The following is a 17,553-nucleotide window of genomic DNA, read 5'->3' as shown; positions in this document are numbered from 1 at the left end:
TTAAGGCAGTGTCTTAGACCACTCAGCAACTGGCATCACATGAGGTTTATTTCAGTTCAAAATCACTGATATTGTTGGCTGGGGCAAACGTAATATTGGTGGAATTTGACATGCCTTGGGGTTGTTAAATGCCTACTCCACAATAGAGACAGAGTTGTGACTGTGGCCAGCCATTCAAAGGCGTAACAGTATGAAAATTCAATGATCTTTTTTTCAAATAGCATCATTTTGCTATTTTATTTCATTTTGCTGGGTAGTGAAGGACAGAAGACGGCAAAGGGAGGAATCTGTATGTTTTATTGCCAATGCTCACCCCTTTAAAAACTCTCGGGACAAGTGAATGCAAATTCTGTGCAAGTGAATGAGACAATGTGAAAAAAACGGGAGATACAGGCATTGATATTTGCATTGCGATGATCCTGAGAAACTATAGTATAGAGCAGTGGCCTTAATCCAGCCCTTACATTTCCTCTTCTAGATCATAAGGCCAAACGTGCCAAAAAAAGGGGTAGCAGACGCCAGAAGGTATAAGAAAGGGCATCCGCTTTTAAATCTAGAGGTGGGTTGGAGGAGAAGCTATACAAAAGCTCTCGATTATCCAAACGTTAACCAGCAAGCTAATAAACAGAAGAATGTAGCAAAAGAGGAATACAGGGATTTTAGAGGCATACAGAATGATGAACAAGGGACTCCAGCGTCGCGATGCAGTACGGTCTGAGTCACACATCATTTTGTAGACGTCCGTACAGTAGGAGCGCTTCCAGGAACGAATGGGTGGGTGATACGCTCCGAATCACAGAGGCAATTGATTTTAACTTGGGGTCATTTCCTCCATTTAGCCACCAGATGTCACCCTAGACTCTGCAAGATTTTTCCTGAAATCACGACGAGACGTTTTAGACCCACCAACGGCTCCAGTCGAGACAACTCTATTGTTTTTACTCTATGGTGTAGCCTCAAGCTCGAGCGCTCACAAAGTACGGTGCAACCCTGAAGCTCCAGGGGGACACCTCCAGCAGATTACCGTGGCCTCAGGGCTCCTGAGTGAGTACTTTGCAGGGGACCTTCTCAAGTTTCGTTGCGCCACTGCACTAACATACCAATCCAACATATTTGCGGGTCCACACAATCCTAAATGGGAGTTTGGTAATTCACAAATTTTGAGATCTACAAGCTTGGGATAGTGGCAACATTAAACATTCCCTGTAGTGTGTCAGGAAAGCTGCTACACCGGTCACCGTGTGCAAGGTGCACGTCTGAAAACGCCAGCTTACTGTTAGTATTTCCACAGGCACCATTGCCTGTCCAGTACTACTCTGCACCAGGGGAATGCACTCAGCTGTGCAAATTCATTTACATTTCTTTCCCTTTTTTCCCCACGGGGAAAACAATTTTTCCTGTGGAAAAACACCTCCCACTTCCACTGCGCACTCATGAAGTTTGGGGACATTTCATTCCCCGTTCTACCCAAGACGGGGTTCTCCCACTTTGATGGGTTTAATATCAGACCATTTCCACAGTGGGAAAGTGTTTGAGAAAGCCAAAAAATAATAAATGTTGTGGTGCTCAGATACTCTCAGGGCAAACCACATTCATTCTCCAAAACTCCATTCCTTGGGTGTGGGTTACTACTCCAGATAAAAGTGGTTATAGGCAAGGACACACAGCAAGCAATCCATAGCGCCAGCTGGTGCCATAGACCATAATAGGCAGTGTAGGCAGCCAATGGCATAAATGGTAGATACAATATGTATTACTACTAAGAGATGGTTTAGGTTTAGACATGGAGGTTTTATAATAATCTTTCTCTGGTATCAGAATCAGACATAGAGGCATATTTACAAGCCCCTTGTTCCACACTAGTGTCATTCTTTTTATGCTGATGTGGCATTAAGGAGGTAATTTCCCTTGGCCATATTTACAAAGTGGCGCAATGCATGCATTGCGCCACTTTGTAAATCCTTGCGCCACATTATGCCTGTGCCAGGCATAATGTATGCGATGGGGGGCGCAGTGAAATTTACTAGATTTACTTGCTCCATTTTTGGCGTAGCTCATAATCTCCTATGGGGTCTCCCTGTGCTTTGCCGGACTAGCGTCAACATTTTTGGCACTAGTGCAGCAAAGTGCCACAATAGCGACAAACATTTTGACGCCATTGTGTGATTTTGCACCACGGTACACTGTATTGTAACTACGGTCACCCATGTAGCCATTAGGGTGGTGCAAGAAAAGTGGCACATCAATGCTGATGCGCCACTTACTTGTAAAAATGCCCCATAGATCGAAGAAGCTATGGCGTGGGACGACTCGAACAGGCACCAAAGTGATTTACTTGTGCTGATCCTGCTGAAGTGGAAAATGTGGCATCAATGACTCCCAAGAAATGGTTAGAGAGAAAAGGAAGGAAGAGTCACATAGAAAGATGGCTTTGGGCAATGTTGTCGTGCATCAGTCCTGAAGACACAGAAAATCTTCTGAGCAATTGTAGAATTGACAATAAATACACACCATGCACACGTACCAAAACCTGGTTCAATGGCACTAAACATCATTTCTCTATATTGTTTCGCTCTTATAGCTTTTCAGTAACGATTAGGAGTAGCAGTGGCGATTAGGAAAGTGTGGTGGAGTGATGTTGGGTCTTTTTATTGCACAGTGCCGCATTTCTCATTAAAATGCTTCTGCAGAAGTTATTGTTATTCTCGTCCACAAAGTCATTGCACAAAGAAAAACGCACCAAAATGTAAACCTGACTAGGCCGAATTCTGCAAATATTTTGCAGCCTAGAATTATGATACTAATAATAAGCAAGTAGCAAGTCACGTTTGGCTTGGCTGGTTTCTATTTGCATGAAAATGAAACTAACTAAAGTGCCACGTGCAGAAGAAACATTTTGCATTTTGAAAATTAAGAAACTGCAAAGTTTGCAACAAAATAAAGTAGAGAGTTTCACATATTTTGGCTGCTAAAAAAACACTGGCAAAACCAGTAGGTCTGGGTTTAAGGTGCTAACACAACATTAGATCGAGATACATGAAAGGGATCCAAAAGGAATGGGTAAAAAGGGCAATAGTTATAAAGTAGCCCCTCACACGGTTTAGTGCATGGCCGGCTCTAGGGGGGTGCGACCGGTGCCACCGCACCAGGTGATAACTTTGGGTGGGGGTGCAGTGTTTGCAAGTATATTATGATTTTAAAAGTGCCTGCTGCTGTGTTCCTTGCCTCCAGCAATTTTCAGGCAACAATAAAAATGTCAATATAGCTGGTGATTAATGTTCTGCCTGGAGAGAGATCGAAGTTTTGAGGGCACTGTTAAAGGGTGGTAATGAGGCAATCTGTGGCAGAGGTGGTCATTAGGGGGGGGTGCCAATCAACATTGTCGTACAGGGCACCACCAGCGCTAAGGGTGGTCCTGGTTCAGTGCAAGCATCGAGTGGAGCGGTTGATGCTCCCAAACAGCCAATACCAATAGGATTAGGTAAGATATAATTACTCAAATGGGCTATGCCAAGATGTGAGTACCAAAGCCTCAAGCCATTCTCAAGGCAGTTGATGAAAGGGGCTTATCAAAGAAAGCCAATAGCAGAAAGGGGCAGACCCAAACCACACTCGATGTTTATTGTAAGCAATAGATCTGTTTGACAGCTGCACTGTGAGGGCTCAGAGGTAAAATGTCACATCTCCAAGGCACCAGAAGGAATAAAGGCTATACTGAGAATTGTGAACATCTAAGATTCTTTATTTCTCTGATCTCCTCCACATCTGATCAGCAGTCGTCACTGAACTCAGTATACCTTCACTGCACAACCGAAGCATGTTTAACTCTGCCTCTCCTGGCCACGGCTTCCTGCTCCTTGCTCCACTACACTAGCAAACCATGTCCGGTGGTGAGTGGATCCAAGTAGAATGTCCCACCATGGGTTTATTGTTGTCACTCCAATTAGGTTTCCATAGACGTGAGGCAGCTAGCACTAGGAACTGAAAAGCGCCTTGAAGGAGGATTAGACATCTCCTTGTCATCCTTCTTGAAGGGTAGTTGTTATGTTACATTAAATGATTGCTGTAAAGTGCTTATGTACCTAGGTGGATTTCATGGAGCTGAGAAAGAGAATCAATGAGGCACTGCAGTCACATCAGTTACTGTCCAGGGGTGGCAGACAGCTACTTCCTTGCGATGGTGGGTCCAGGAATGGATCAAAAGTAAACAAGCACGTGCTTCCAGTGTGCTGAAACCAACATTGAAAAACCTCCCTGCTGTTCCTAAGCCTCTTGAAATCTGAGTTGACACAACGATGCAGTAGAAGAGGAATGCCGAAGGTGGGGCCCTTGCACCCCAACATGGATTGGCGTGTGTCTATGGGGACGCCAGTCTACACCACCACAGATTGTCCCGTCGAATTAAAAACAAATAGGGCCGGTGCATCTTACCATTTGGTTGGAAGCCCCTAGGAACTGTTGAGCCCAAATAAGCAGGGCCTAATGATCCAGAGAGTTGTTGCTCACTGGCTCTGCTCACATTAGCCATGTCATGTGTAGTGAAATGTTGTTGGTTAGGAAGGTATAATATCTCTGCTAATATTTCTGAATGGCCCTAACAATATTTGTTTGTTTTATGTTAATTGTCTGAAAACCAATAGATTTTGTTTACAGAAAGATGTAGATGAGCACAGAGATTAAGTGAAGCATTGCTGCTTTGTCTGTTGTGTGAGAAACTGAGGGGGTAGGCTATTTTTGTTAAACAAAAAAGAGATTGTGCACCAAACTGAGAACTTTCAAGGAGATACTTTCCATGAAGTTCCCTGATTACTCGTTTGGCTTCACTAAATTTAGGGGTGTCGGTGATTACTCTGGTTGCAACATTTTGGAATTTTTAGGATTGCCCATATTCAACAAATAGCCATAGTTAAACTGAGTGCTGACTAAGGCCACTCCCTCATGGAGCCCACCTTCGCTTGAAAGGTAGTTTGAGCATTTTACTTTTAACTTAGTGGTGGTTACTTGTTTCTACTTGCACGTTTTCTTGAAATAATCTTTTGTTTGATCTTTCTTCACTGGTGAGAAAAATAATTCATAGTATTTTAAGGAAAATCTCTAAAGTGATATCAGCAACCGAACACCATTGCACCACAGAAGTGGGAACGTGTTACTTCTCAGGACTGGTACCCTACACAATCTGAAAGTAGCCCACAGGTGGAGAATTGTCGGTGTGTCCAATACCTGAGGGATAAATTGTAAGCTGCAAGCAGTCATTGGAAATCTTTTAATACCTTCCCCATATTGAATCAAATGAGGCGTGTATTGAGCAGGTATGACCATCTTCCGGAGGGTTTTGTTTTTTTCACCCTCACCCCAAGAATCTAATGTTGAAACTGGCAAAAAAACAAGTTATAGACCAGTTTTAAATGGTCTGGTTAAAAAGTCTTAGGTTTAAGAGGCAGTTCTGTGGAGAAAAAAGAGCAAGTTCTATTTGAAAAATATATGTCAGTCAAACTTCTTGACTCTCACTGTCATTCGCAGTTGCACCCATTCCCACTGACAAGGCCGAGAGTGCAGCCTGTGGAACTAGGATATCCACATTCTCAGAAGCAAAAATGGGGGCGGCTGTCAACATAGAAATGGACCTCCATCATGGACCTCCATCATGGACCTCCACAGACTACAAAGAAAGCACCAATCGGCACAGAATAAAGATTACACAGCCACATCCGCTAAACTGTAAGAAAAATATAAATAAGAAAAAAACTGTGTTTTAAATGATGCGCTCTTTGTTCAAGCTAGTACAAAGTCTCACTAGCAAATGGAAGAGAACCGAGATTTCAAATTGTTTCATGTCACAAATGAGCAGCTCGTTGAGTCTAGTTTTCTCTATATTTGGCGACTCATGAGACATAATAGTATATTTATAACAGAAAAATAAGGCTAAAAGTAACAGGAAGCAAATGCAAACAATCGTTGGCAAAGCCAATAGGTCTCATCTATACAAGAGCTACTTGCTTTGGCAATGTGTTTAGCCATGTTGTACACCAGTCTGGCTACTGTCCAGCATGACTAAAAGTTAGTGGCATGAAGCATCAGAGTGGAGTTAGAGAATATAGGGGGTCATTCTGACCTTGGCAGTCCATGACCGCCATGGCGGAGTGCGGCGGAAGCACCGCCAACAGGCTGGCGGTGCTTCCTGGGCGATTCTGACCGCGGCGGTAAAGCCGCGGTCGGAAAAGGGGAGCTGGCGGTTTCCCGCCGGTTTCCCGCTGGCCCAGGGAACCCGCCATGGCGGCGCTGCTTGCAGCACCGCCATGGGGATTCCGACCCCCTTACCGCCAGCCTGTTTCTGGCGGTGGCCACCGCCGGAACCAGGATGGCGGGAACGGGTGCCTAACAGGGCCCCACAAAGGTATTCACTGTCTGCTTAGCAGACAGTGAAAATCGCGACGGGTGCCACTGCACCCGTCGCACCCCTTCAACTCCGCCGGCTCCATTCCGAGCCGGCTTCATCGTTGAAGGGGCTGTCCCGCTGGGCCGGCCGGCGGTCTTCTGGCGGTCGCCCGCCAGCCCAGCGGGAAAGCCGGAATGACCGCCGCGGTCTTTCGGCGGGAACCGCTTGGCGGGCGGCGACCGCCGACCGCCGCGGTCAGAATGACCGCCATAATGTCATAGAGTGGATTTGTTGGTGTGTTGTAGAGTGGAGTAGGGGGAGTAGAGTATCAATAGTTAAGTAAAGGGGAGTAGAGTTCAGTGGGTCAGTGGCAGAGAGTGTTGTAGAGTGAGTGGAGAAATAGGGTGGAGTGGGTTGGAGCGGATCAGCGTAGTGGAGTGGATTGGACTGGAGGAGAGTGGGGTGGATTGGAGTGTGTAGAGTAGGGTGGATTGGTGTGGGGTGGATTGGATTGGAGTGGGGCTGATTTAATGGGGTGAGGTGGAATGGACTGGGTGTATTTAAATGGGGTGGTTTAGATTGGATTGTGGTGGGTGGTTTCGATAGGAGGGATAAGTCTGGGATGGGGTGGCTTGGATTGGAGTAGGGTGGGGGGTGGATTTAATTGAAGTTTGGTGGAGTAGGGTAGATTGGACTGGAGTGGGGTGAATTGGATTGGAGTCAGGTAGGGTGTACTAGATTCACTGGATTGGATTTGGGTGGACTAGACTGGAGTGGGTGGATTGGAGTTGGGTGGATAGGACTGGAGTGGGTGGGCTGGATGGATTGGATTGGAGTGGGGTGGACTGAACTGGGATAGGGTGGATTGGATTGGGATAGAGTGGGGTGAATTGGAGTACAGTGTGGGGGATTGGAGTACGTGTGGTGGGGTGGGGTGGAGTGGGGTGGATTGGACTGGAGTAAATTGGACTGAAATGGAGTGGAGTGGATTGGATTGGGGTGTGGTGGGCTGTAGTGGGATGGATTGGACTGCAGTGGGGTGGGGTGGATTGGAGTGGGGTGTGATGGGTTGGATAGAGGTGGGGTGGATTGCACTGAGGTGAGGTGGATGCATTGGATTGGAGTGGGATGGGCTGAAATTGGGATAGGTGCGGTGGGGTGGATTGCAGTGGGGTGGATTGGATGGGCATGGGGTGGATTGGATTAGAATGGGGTGGATTGGATTAGAATGGGGTGGATTGGGGTGTTTTAGAATGGATGAATAGAATTGGAGTGTGGTTGACTGAGCAAGGATGTGGTGGGGTGAATTGGACTGGAGTGGATTGGAGTGGGGTGGAGTGGATTGAAATGGGTTGGGGTGGATTGGGTGGGGTGGACTGAAGGGGGTGGATTAGATTGGAGTCAGTGGATTGGATTGGATTGAAGTGGCGTGAATTGGATTAGAGTGGGGTGGACTGGAGTGGGGTGAATTGGATTGGGTTGGGTTGGTGTGGATTGGAATAAGTGGGGTGGATTGGGTGTGGAGGATTGGGGTAGATTGGATGGAGTGAGGTGGACTGGACTGGGGTGGAGTGGGGTAAATTGGAGTGGAGTGGAGTGGGGTGGATTAGAGTGGAGTAGATTGGGATGTATTAGACTGGAGTGGACTGGGGTGAATTGGAATGGGTTGGACTGGATTGGAGTGGATTGGAGTGGGTGGATTGGATTGGAGGGGTGGATTGGATTGGATTGGAATGCAGTGGATTTGATTGGTTATAGGTCGGGTGGATTTTTTGGAGAGGGGTGGACTTGATTGGAGGTAGTTTAAGGTGGTTTGGAGATGGTCAGACTGGACTTGAGTAGGATGGAATAATGTGGACTGGATTGGACCGGGTGTGGTGGATTAATGTGGATTGTATTGGAGTGGGAAGGATTGGTGTGGTGTGGTGTGAGTGTATTGGATTGGAGTGAGGTGGATTGGGTAGCAGTGGAATTGACTGGAGTGGGTGGATTGGTTGGATTGGATTGGAGTGGTGTGGGCTGTACTGGAGTAGGGTGAGTTGGATTGGTGTCGGGTGAGACAGATTGGAGTGAGGTGAGTTGAATTGCAGTGGGTTGGATTAAAGTGGGGTGGATTGGACTGGAGTGAGGTGGATTTGACTGGAGTGGAGTGGATTGGATTGGGGTGAGGTGTATTGGACTTTGAGAGAGGTAGATTGGTTTTGGCTGGATTGGGGTGGATTGTATTGATGTGGGGTGGATTGGTGTGGAGTGAACAGGATTGTTGTGGGGTGGATTGTGGTGAATTGGAGTGGGGTGAATTGGGATGGAGCCGGGCGGATTGGATTGGAGTGGGGCAAACTGAAGTGGGGCAGATTGTTTTGGATTGGAGTGGGACAGGTTGGAGTGGGGCAGGTTGGAATGGGGCAGATTGTTTTGGATTAGGGTGGGGCAGATTGAAGTTAGGTAGATTGAAATGGGTTGGAGTTAGGCAGATTGATGCAGAGTGGTTTGGAGTGGGGCAGAGTGTTTTGGATTGAAGTGGGGTGGAATGGAGTAGGGTGGATTGGCATGGGGTGGATTGGAGTGGACTGGATTGGGTTGGTGTGGGGTGGATTGGATGGGAGTGGGGTGGACAGGAGTGGGATGAAATGGGATGGAGTGGGGTGGATTAGATGGGGGTGAGGTGGATTGGAGTGGGGCCTATTGTTTTGGATTGGAGTGGGACAGATTGTTTTGGATTGGAGTTCAGCAGACTGCAGTGGGGCAGATTGTTTTGGATTGGGCAGATTGGAGTGGGGCAGACTGTTTTGGATTGGAGCGGAGCAGATTGTTTTGGATTGGAGTGGGGCAGATTGGAGTGGAGTAGATGGGAGTGGAGCATATTGTTTTGGATTGGAGTGGGGAAGATAGTTTTGGGTTGAAGTGGGGCAGATTGTTTTGGAGTGGTGTACGTTGTTTTGGATTTTAGTGGGGTGAACTGGAGTGGGGCAGATTACATTGGGGTGGGTCGACGTGGGTCAGATTGTTTTGGATTGAAGTGGGGTGGAATGGAGTAGGGTGCATAGGCTTGGGGTGGAATGGAGTGGAGTGGATTGGGTAGGGTTTGGTGTGTGGTGGATTGGATGGGAGTGGGGTGAAATGGGATGGAGTGGGGTGGGTTGGGGCCTATTGTTTTGGATTGGAGTGGGGCAGATTGGAGTGGGACAGATTGTTTTGGATTGGAGTTGGGCAGATTGGAGTGGGGTAGATGGGAGTGGAGCATATTGTTTTGGATTGGAGTGAAGCATATTGTTTTGGATTGGAGTGGGGCAGATTGTTTTGGATTGAATTGGGGCAGATTGTTTTGGAGTGGTGTACATTGTTTTGGATTTAAGTGGGCGAACTGGAGTGCAGCAGATTACATTAGGGTGGGTTAGGAAGATTGGAGTGGGGTGGGTTGGAGTGGATTGGATTGGGTTGGAGTGGGGTGGATTGGAGTAAAGGGGGGTGGATTATAGTTGGGCAGATTGGGGTGGGATGGATAGGGGTGTACTGCACAATTATCTGATAAAGCATCATTTCAGTAATTACACAGAATAAAGAAACAACATTGCTTTGCGATATTTAGAGCAAGATAATCGTTATGTTTTGGGAACAGCTCCCACAAGCAAAAACAAAATAAAACATAAGGGCAAAGTGAGAAAAGATGATGTGGCAAAATAAAAGAAAGTTAGCTACAAAAAAGAAAACTTTGCAATTTTGTTTGTCCTGCTATGCATGTTTTTGACACAGTCACGCACCTTCTGTGTGCAGGGCACTAGTAGTTAGAAAGAACAAAATAGTACCTCAGTCACATCGGGAGCAGCGGCCATGCACTGATTAAGTTGAATCAATCAGTGCTTGGTCCCTGCTCCACACAGAGGAACGAAAATGATGCCAGGCCTATAGTGACAAATTACGAGTCTGTAAAGCAGAGTGCCAAGCAAGCCAACAAAAGATAACCAACAGGCTGTACACAAGAGAGTCTCACAAACGAGATGCATGCCCTAGCACATGCACTTGCAGGCTCGACCCTAAAAACAGTGTGACTTAATAACCTTCAATCAGTGTTTCTATGAAGGGAAGTGGAATGTGATGGAGAGAGGCATCTTAATCCTTCAGTATTCAACAATCTTTCTTCCAAATTCGGTCCCTTCTCTATTGATCTTTTTGCCTCTCGCTTGAACACCCAACTCCCTCTCTTTTACAATTGGAGACCAGATCAGCAAGCCTTAGCTACCAATGCATTTCTACAGGATTGGTCCAACCAGACAAATTATGCCTTTACTTCTTTTATCATGATATCCAGAGTTTTAGCTCAAGTCAGACGCCAAGCTACAAAGGTCTTGTTAATCACCCCATTTTGGCAGGGTCAACCTTGGTTCCCGTCAGCCCTAGAGTTGTCAACAGTCCTACTTACTCAATTTCCTTCCCTTCTTCTGAACCCTCGGGTGTGCCTCACAACCTAATCCTCGACCAATCGCTATGGCTAGTTGCATGGATGATTTCGGGTCTTCCTGGAGAACCCCAGGAATTTAGCAGGAAGCTGCAAGCTTCATTCGACAGGCTTGGGCACCTGGAACAACCAAGGCTTACAAGTCAGCCTGGGGAGTATGGAAACATTGGTGTATGGACAGGGGTGCTGATCCCTTTTTAGCGGTTGTAATTTTGATCGTTAATTTTTTGGCTTCTTTAGCCTCTCAAGGTAGAGCGTATAGAACAGTTAATATGTATAGGTCAGAAATTTCTGCCAAACATACCAGAATCAACGATAAACCGGTTGGAGAGCATCCTCTGATATGCTGTCTTTTGAAGGGACTAAGGGGGTGATTCTAAGCTTGGCGGGCGGCAGGGCGCCAGAAGGCGGTCATTCTGGGTTTCCCACTGGGCTGGCGGGCTACCGCCAAAAGGCCGCCCGCCAGCCCAGCGGGAAACACCCTTCCACGAGGAAGCCGGCTCCGAATGGAGCCGGCGGAGTGGAAGGGGTGCGACGGGTGCAGTAGCACCCGTCGCGAATTTCAGTGTCTGCTAAGCAGACACTGAAATTCTAAGTGGGGCCCTCTTACGGGGGCCCCTGCAGTGCCCATGCAATTGGCATGGGCATTGCAGGGGCCCCCAGGGGCCCCACGACACCCCATACCGCCATCCTGTTCCTGGCGGTTTGGGGGTCGGAATCCCCATGGCGGCGCAGCAAGCTGCGCCGCCATGGAGGATTCCCCTGGGCGGCAGAAAGCCGGCGGTACACCGCCGACTTTCCGTTTCTGGCCAATGCCCAAAGGAGCACCGCCAGCCTGTTGGTGGTGCTCCCGCGGACCACGGCCCTGGCGGTTTTTACCGCCAGGGTCAGAATGACCGCCTAAGATTTTCTAAACCTCCTTTACCTAAGTATACTTCTATTTGGGATGTTAATGTTATTTTACAGTTTTTTCTAAAACAACCAGCTAATTCCCTATTGTCTCTCAAATTTCTTTCTGCCAAATTGACTATGCTTCTGTGCCTAGTATCTTTAAAATGCATTTCTGATGTTAAGGCTCTAAACGTCTCCTCTGTACAGTATACTGCTGCAGGTGTTTTCTTTCAGGTTCACAGAAGAACCAAAACAAATTTGATGTCTATATTTTATCCATATTTCCCAGACCATCTAAATCTATGTGTGGGAACCTGTTTGAGAGAGAGTACATCTCCAAAACAAAAGATTTGAGAAAGTCAACAGAACCTCAACTCGTGATCTCTTTCAAAACACTGCATAACCCAGTTTCTTCCACCACTTAAGCACGCTGGGAGAATTGAATTATGAATTTGGCAGGTATTGACATTTCTGTGTTTGGGGCATATTCTACTAGAGGTGCTATGGCATTCAAAGCCTTTTGGGCAGGATTGAGATTAGCTGACATTCTCAAATCAGCCGATTGGTCAAATGTTACAACTTTTAGAACTTTTTGTTGAAAACCAGTGTCTCATGTAGCCAGTTCGTTAGTATCTATGCTTTGAACTAGCATAATATGAGCCTCCGTGCCTTGTAATAAAATTGAAATTTTCTTAGCTTCAGTGAAAGAAAGTCTTGAATTTATTAAAGACATGGAGGCGAGTATTATCCCTCCACTGTTCATTAACCCTCCCTTTGTTTTATCAGGTACAACAGTTACTCCTAACCAGACGTCTTAAGAAGGATCTCCTTCCGTCTTTTTCTCCTTCGCCTGGTTTGACTTCAACCACTCACAAGTTCTCGTTCATGGATCGACACAAAGACATGGCCATGTTCTCAAATTTCAATGAACAGATATTCAAGATCATCAATTGTTTGAAAAACTTTCTTACGTTTTGATTAGCTTTTTCCATTTTACTGATTATTTTTCCTTTATTCAGAGTTTATTAACTGCTCTCGCAAGAAAAGAGGACTTGTTGCTCTCAGTCATGACGTTTATACCTATATTGTGTGTTGATTGGTTGTTGCCTTTATTACTTTTTTTTTAAGTCTCCAGCTAGGATTGCTGGGAGTTGTGGTTATCTTGGCTGCTGTTTAAAATAAAGCAAGGAAAGTTAGCATAATTCTCGTCTCCGTGTCTTTAATAAAATCAAGACTTTCTTTCACTGAAGCTAAGAAAATCTCCATTGTACATCTTTTCTGCCTACATTAGAAAGGCTCTCAGCAGACCAACAGCCCTCTTTGCTACTATCATATCCAGGTACGGGGATGGTGTCTTCCTAGGGATCCTGAAGGGCAGATTAAGGCTGACATCGCTGTGCTCTAGTAGTACCTTAGGGGCGTAGGTAGGAATTGTAACCCATTGTATTCTGACACTATGGGGAAATTTTTCTTATGTTTCACTTTCCTTGTCACTGCATTACTAATATTATGTTTTATCGTCCTAATCATTGGAGTACATGCTTTTGTATCCAGAACGCAGCTGAGTAAAAAAAATACATAGAACCAATTCCTGCTACTGTTTATCTTTGCATGTGTGAGATGAATGTGACTGAGAATTAAACGATGATATCTGTTACACCACGATTTCCCTGACAAATCAGAATGTCATGCGCACGGCTGCCACAAATCACCGCCACTTCCCGGTATTAATGAAGTACTGCTTGCTGGTCGGGAGGATAAGACCAACAGTTCTAACACTATGGGGGTCATTCTGACCTTGGCGGTCCATGACCGCCATGGCGGAGTGCGGCGGAAACACCGCCAACAGGCTGGCGGTGCTTCCTGGGCGATTCTGACCGCGGCGGTAAAGCCGCGGTCGGAAAAGGGGAGCCGGCGGTTTCCCGCCGGTTTCCCGCTGGCCCAGGGAACCCGCCATGGCGGCGCTGCTTGCAGCACCGCCATGGGGATTCCGACCCCCTTCCCGCCAGCCTGTTTCTGGTGGTGTCCACCGCCAGAACCAGGATGGCGGGAACGGGTGCCGTGGGGCCCCTGGGGGCCCCTGCACTGCCCATGCCACTGGCATGGGCAGTGCAGGGGCCCCCTAACAGGGCCCCACAAAGATTTTCACTGTCTGCTGTGCAGACAGTGAAAATCACGACGGGTGCCACTGCACCCGTCGCACCCCTTCAACTCTGCCGGCTCCATTCTGAGCCGGCTTCATTGTTGAAGGGGCTGTCCCGCTGGGCCGGCCGGCGGTCTTCTGCCGGTCGCCCGCCGGCCCAGCGGGAAAGCCGGAATGGCCGCCGCGGTCTTTTGACCGCAGAGCGGTCTTTCGGCGGGAACGAATGACCGCCTATGTGGCTTTGGACTTAGTTCCCCACAACCTGGTGGTGCTGCCGCCCAAATCCAGCAGTCTCAATATAATGAGAGCCATCACGACGTAAGCAGACTGGTGAGCCTGGTCTTAAATGATGTAGTCATTTGATCTTGATTCAACCCTCCTCAAAGCCAGTTACCTTGGCTAAATGAGGTGAAACAGCACAGCGGGTTATTTTAAAATGGTTGAACTACTCTCCATGGTTTAATGAGAGATATGGTGAAATGTGTGAGTTTTAATTAATGTGCACTGGAACATGTCTACTTTATGAAAAGTACAGGGACACTGGACAGTCTTGAGAAACTGGTTCTGTTCAGACTAACCTGGGATATTTGGTCACCCTTAGGTGAACCCTTATTTGGGTTCCAATGGGCAGAACTTTGAGCAGTCACTGTGGCAGAGGATGTACCTCTGCTGCAGCTGTGGCAGTCTGTCTGACACATTTTGAGTTGTAAGTCGTTTATAGTTGTTTCTTTACCAGCAATGACTATTTCCTACATGGTGGGAGCTGCCATGAATGAAAAACCTGGCCCATGATAACTGATGCCTCTTTTGTGAGTCCTTCCTTTTGTCTATCCCACCATTACCCACCTCCATACCTTCTTTTTTTGCCCCCTGCAACTCAGCCCCCCCCCCCTCAAAGTGCCTAACTTGTAATGGAATGAGTGCAGGTACCCAAAACTCTGCTCAGAAACCCTTGGCTGCTGCTTTAAACCAAACACTAAGGTTATGTTGTGTTGACCTCCTGCCTCTTGATCTCAAGCCCTTTTCCATCCTCTATCAGGCACTCCCTGCCTCTTTATCTAACTCATGCAGGTTCCTGCTTTCTCCCTTTGTACCACTTTTCTATCTTTCTCTTCCTACTTTTTTCCACTTTATGTGGTTTTACCTCTTTTGCTCACGGTCAATGTCTGATGAGGAAAATAAGGGCAGATCCCCCAAAACGACTGCAGTTGGGTCCTACTGGCTCATATTAAGCACTGCACCCACCATGAACCATCCTTCATGTCACCTGGTCACTCCTGTGACTTGATACTGTAGTGCTGGTGGCCCACACCCTAAATCAAATATGCATCCTGGAAAGGTACTTTCAAAGTGAGGGTACATTCCCAGGATCCACAGTCAAAATGTTGCTGATGTTCTGGGAGTTTTTTCTGGCACTTCAGAGATAGTTTGTCATACATTACATGGTAGACTGTCAGAGTGGTGACACCACTGGAAATGGTGATGAATAGTCAACTGTAGATCAGTGGTTCTTAATCTTTTTAATTCTGTGGACCCCCAATGAATCACTACTGGAAACCACTGATCTCTGCCTAAACATGTTGCACAGTTTGTACCTCAAAACAACACAAGTATACATCAAACAAATACACAAACTACAGGGAGTGCAGAATTATTAGGCAAATGAGTATTTTAACCACATCATCCTCTTTATGCATGTTGTCTTACTCCAAGCTGTATAGGCTCGAAAGCCTACTACCAATTAAGCATATTAGGTGATGTGGATCTCTGTAATGAGAAGGGGTGTGGTCTAATGACATCAACACCCTATATCAGGTGTGCATAATTATTAGGCAACTTCCTTTCCTTTGGCAAAATGGGTCAAAAGAAGGTCTTGACAGGCTCCGAAAAGTCAAAAATAGTGAGATATCTTGCAGAGGGATGCAGCACTCTTAAAATTGCAAAGCTTCTGAAGCGTGATCATCGAACAATCAAGCGTTTCATTCAAAATAGTCAACAGGGTCGCAAGAAGCGTGTGGAAAAACCAAGGCGCAAAATAACTGCCCATGAACTGAGAAAAGTCAAGCGTGCAGCTGCCACGATGCCACTTGCCACCAGTTTGGCCATATTTCAGAGCTACAACATCACTGGAGTGCCCAAAAGCACAAGGTGTGCAATACTCAGAGACATGGCCAAGGTAAGAAAGGCTGAAAGACGACCACCACTGAACAAGACACACAAGCTGAAACGTCAAGACTGGGCCAATAAATATCTCAAGACTGATTTTTCTAAGGTTTTATGGACTGATGAAATGAGAGTGAGTCTTGATGGGCCAGATGGATGGGCCCGTGGCTGGATTGGTAAAGGGCAGAGAGCTCCAGTCCGACTCAGACGCCAGCAAGGTGGAGGTGGAGTACTGGTTTGGGCTGGTATCATCAAAGATGAGCTTGTGGGGCCTTTTCGGGTTGAGGATGGAGTCAAGCTCAACTCCCAGTCCTACTGCCAGTTCCTGGAAGACACCTTCTTCAAGCAGTGGTACAGGAAGAAGTCTGCATCCTTCAAAAAAAACATGATTTTCATGCAGGACAATGCTCCATCACACGCGTCCAAGTACTCCACAGCGTGGCTGGCAAGAAAGGGTATAAAAGAAGGAAATCTAATGACATGGCCTCCTTGTTCACCTGATCTGAACCCCATTGAGAACCTGTGGTCCATCATCAAATGTGAGATTTACAAGGAGGGAAAACAGTACACCTCTCTGAACAGTGTCTGGGAGGCTGTGGTTGCTGCTGCACGCAATGTTGATGGTGAACAGATCAAAACACTGACAGAATCCATGGATGGCAGGCTTTTGAGTGTCCTTGCAAAGAAAGGTGGCTATATTGGTCACTGATTTGTTTTTGTTTTGTTTTTGAATGTCAGAAATGTATATTTGTGAATGTTGAGATGTTATATTGGTTTCACTGGTAATAATAAATAATTGAAATGGGTATATATATTTTTTTTGTTAAGTTGCCTAATAATTATGCACAGTAATAGTCACCTGCACACACAGATATCCCCCTAACATAGCTAAAACTAAAAACAAACTAAAAACTACTTCCAAAAATATTCAGCTTTGATATTAATGAGTTTTTTGGGTTCATTGAGAACATGGTTGTTGTTCAATAATAAAATTAATCCTCAAAAATACAACTTGCCTAATAATTCTGCACTCCCTGTACATACTTTTTAAAATTCACAAATAAAAAATAAAAACATCAGAATTTTAATTGCAATGGGAAGATTCATGCTTTCCAACAGCCGTGGCCCGTCCTTTAGGGCAGAGGGTCACCCCCCCACCTTTTGCCCCTCATGAAGAGTGTCTGTCAGGCTGAGCAAAGGTCAGCCTGTCACTCTTCATGTTCAGCTCAGCCAGGAGTGAGACAGGCGCAATTTGCGCAGACTCCTGGCTGCCTGAGCTGAACTTTGCTGGGCTGAAGAGGTCACAGCTTCTATGGGCGTGACCTCCTCAGCTCAGCAAAGGTGCCTCGAGGCCCTCCTGCTCGGTGAGGAGGGGAAGCGTTACCCATTGACTTCGTCCTGGGCGCTTCAGGTTTAATCAGTGACACCTCGTCACAGAGTGGGGTGGGGTCAGAAGTCTCACTGACCCCATCCCACTCTGTGACGAAGATGGGACTGCTGCCTTCCCTTATTGGCTGACCTAAA

At 46.6% G+C, this 17,553-nt stretch overlaps 1 long non-coding RNA gene across 1 annotated transcript; it reads left to right on the top strand.

Moving 5' to 3' along the window:
* The first annotated feature begins 909 nt into the window (after positions 1–909).
* LOC138258640 (uncharacterized) lies at positions 910–12,925 on the top strand. Its single transcript, XR_011198473.1, has 3 exons — positions 910–1,044; positions 5,521–5,718; positions 12,510–12,925. It is a non-coding gene; the product is annotated as an uncharacterized lncRNA (long non-coding RNA).
* The last annotated feature ends 4,628 nt before the right edge of the window (positions 12,926–17,553 follow it).

The sequence above is a fragment of the Pleurodeles waltl genome, chromosome 9 (assembly GCF_031143425.1).
Source record: "Pleurodeles waltl isolate 20211129_DDA chromosome 9, aPleWal1.hap1.20221129, whole genome shotgun sequence".
Classification (NCBI taxonomy): domain Eukaryota; kingdom Metazoa; phylum Chordata; class Amphibia; order Caudata; family Salamandridae; genus Pleurodeles; species Pleurodeles waltl.
This window is presented reverse-complemented; position numbering and strand designations above follow the sequence as displayed.